The sequence below is a fragment of the Magnolia sinica genome, chromosome 13, assembly GCF_029962835.1.
Source record: "Magnolia sinica isolate HGM2019 chromosome 13, MsV1, whole genome shotgun sequence".
In the NCBI taxonomy this organism is placed as follows: Eukaryota; Viridiplantae; Streptophyta; class Magnoliopsida; order Magnoliales; family Magnoliaceae; genus Magnolia; species Magnolia sinica.
In genome coordinates this window covers 48,772,260-48,775,153 of record NC_080585.1, presented here as the reverse complement: position 1 = coordinate 48,775,153, position 2,894 = coordinate 48,772,260, and the positions used below count along the sequence as shown (strand labels likewise).

Below are 2,894 nucleotides of genomic sequence, written 5' to 3'. Positions count from 1 at the left end.
TTTTTTAGGCTCATGCTTTGGGCCTACTATGCCACTGGCCTTGGTCGGGGTTGGGCCTTGGGCTTTAAGTGGCGGGCTGAGACTAGGCTTTGCCTGGTTTGCCCAAAGTTGGCCCATTGCCGCCCTCACTACATCCTCATAAGTGAATGTACAAGGTTATCAATTGATAGATTAGGAAATGGTACTCAAACTTCCACCTTCAAATAGATGTTGGTACTAACAACAATAGGATTAAATCAAATTTGATGAATGATCAAATCAACCGTCGCATTCATGATCATCACATGGGATTTTACCCAATCAACCAATATCTTTCTCCTCAGCTGTCTTTGTTGCAATTTATCTGGTAACAATCTAGTTGGGTACAACACCTATTGTACTGATCTTAATGAGCTGTCATCTTGATCTCTCACGGATTAAGGAAGAGGTACATCTCTCATGTATGCTTGTTAGAATAAGATTTGGTCGTTTCATATTAATTGTGTAAATATGGACATGTGGCACATATGATATTTTCATGGCATGCATTAAATATAAGGAAGACAACTCATAACTGAGCATATCGTCAAGGAATCGTGTTGTTCACATGATTTGGAGATAAAGGCTTACAACCATTGAGGCTACGTCAGTACTAAATTATGTATAAGAGATTATTGACGAGATAAGAATGTATTAAGCAAAAGGACATCATGGGATTATACGCTGGTGGGCCAGTTAAAAAAATTAGTGTCATCCATCTCCCAACTGTTTAAAAACAGAATGCATGCAATTAGACTTCCGTTGGTATTAAAAAAACCTTATCTTAGGGTGGCCCACTTAATTTTCATGAAGTCACTGTAATGTGAAATCTACTCCAACCACTGTATGCGTACTAGTGCTTTAGGCTCGTAGCAAAAAACCCAAGCGGACCTGGGATTCACGTTGGCCGCATCAAAGAAATAGCTAGAATAAAAGTGTTTAACCTCAATTTTGCAGTGCTCACTTTAAAATCGATTCTAACCTTAAGATTAAAAACCAAAATTTATGCATGCGGCCAAAAATTCAGGCCCTTATATGATTTATGTGGGCCACACTAAGTGAAATAGTTTGCAGGATAAGCGTTATCATTTAAACTATTTTCAATGGTGTAGCTCACAAGAATCACAGATGGGGTTGATATATGATTCCGTAGCCTAAAATGAGGGGACGCACCTAATGGTGGGGGTGGATTTCCCCTAAACATTACGGTGGGGCCCACTAGAGCCGCAGACTTTAAGCTTCAGCCCATGCCCCTATCTCGCTCTTTCTCGCTTCTTCGAAGCTGTAACCCCCGCCCCCATCTCTTTCCGTCTCTCATCTCCAAAATCTCCCCACTTCTTTTCTTTTCCTAACTTACTCCGATCATGGCCTCCGTTGGATTTTTGCCGGGGTCCACCCCGAATATGACACCATTCTCTCCTCATATCGAGCCATAAACATGTCGAAAGCTTGCAAAACCCTAGATTCTCCTTCTCTCTCTCTCTCTCTCTCTCTCTCTCTCTCTCTCTCTCCCCCCCCCCCTCCTATAACCCCACATACAAAATTCATGCACTTTCACCAATCCTTTCCTTGAAAAATGGATATGCTACAAAATTACAGTGAAAAGAGCGATTCGGATGATGACTCACAACAACGGCAGCAACCATCAGCTCAAACCTCCCCTCCTTCATCTCCCAAATCTTCTCCTTCTTCCTCCCCTCTCTGAATCTCTCTCCCCTCCAAAACATCTGCACCGTCCGTTGACGACAGCATGCTTGCACTGATCGTCACATCATCCAATCCCAGCATTCGGAATCTCCACAAACCCATCGATCCTGTCCAGATGTCATCGCCTTCAACCCCACCTACGATCAGCTCTAGGCTTCATCTACGGCCCAACCCACCCCTTCGCCAAAGATGGCATCGCCCAGGGCATGTGCAACCACAATCTCAGCTTCGTTGAGAATGCTGCCATTGAGCCGTTTGTCTTTGACAAGCAGTACAATAGGTTCCACAAGTACGGGTACGTCGCTGATCCATTTGCCTCCGCTGGCTATAATTACGTCGGTGACCTTGATGCCTTGCGGGAGAACGACGGTATCTCGGTGTATAACATCCGACAGCACGAGCATAAGAAGCAGAAGCTTTAGAAGAAGGTGTTGGAGAGTGAGGAGAATGAGGATGCTGAAGTAGGGCCCAAAGTCGAAAACCCTGCATCACGGTAGTGGATGATGAAGAATCGGAAGAGCCCGTGGGCTGGGAAGAAGGAAGGAGTGCAGATAGAGCTTACCGAGGAGCAAAAGAAGTATGCAGAAGAGTATGCAGAGAAGAAGGCTGAGAAGGAGAGAGGTGGGGGTGGGGATAAGCCCGAGTTTGCTGACAAGAGCACTTTCCACGGGAAAGAGGAGCACGACTATCAGGGGCAGTTGTGGATTGCTTCTCGAAAGACGTGAAAGCCATAAACAATCATTGCTACATTTTCAAGCGGTGGGTCCACACGTGGAGTGGGCACACAAAGGGTGTCTCGATAATCCGGTTCTTTCCAAATGGCTCTTTGGTTCAACTAGCCTAGCATTATGAATTTTGTTAACCTCTCGAACGATGCATTTTGAATTTGAAACACAGACCTTTTGCGCTTCCATCATTCATCCCATAGCAGGTCCGACAGGACTTCGAAAAGAGTGCATCTTTTACACTTTAGTAGCTCTGATCTCCCAATCGGGTCCCATCGGAGTTCCAAAACAGTCCATATTTTTACAATTTAGTGGCTATGTACGCTAATATGGATGACTAAGATAATATATAAAGCTTTTATTAAATAGGTACAATGGGTTGTCTGCTTATGAGAATGTTTGTTTGCCCAAACTTTTCTAACCTGACTATTCTACTATCGGTTT

General features: G+C 44.2%; 1 pseudogene; it reads left to right on the top strand.

The window, feature by feature from the left end:
- The first annotated feature begins 884 nt into the window (after positions 1–884).
- LOC131224273 (uncharacterized) lies at positions 885–2,569 on the top strand (annotated as a pseudogene).
- Positions 2,570–2,894: the final 325 nt, after the last annotated feature.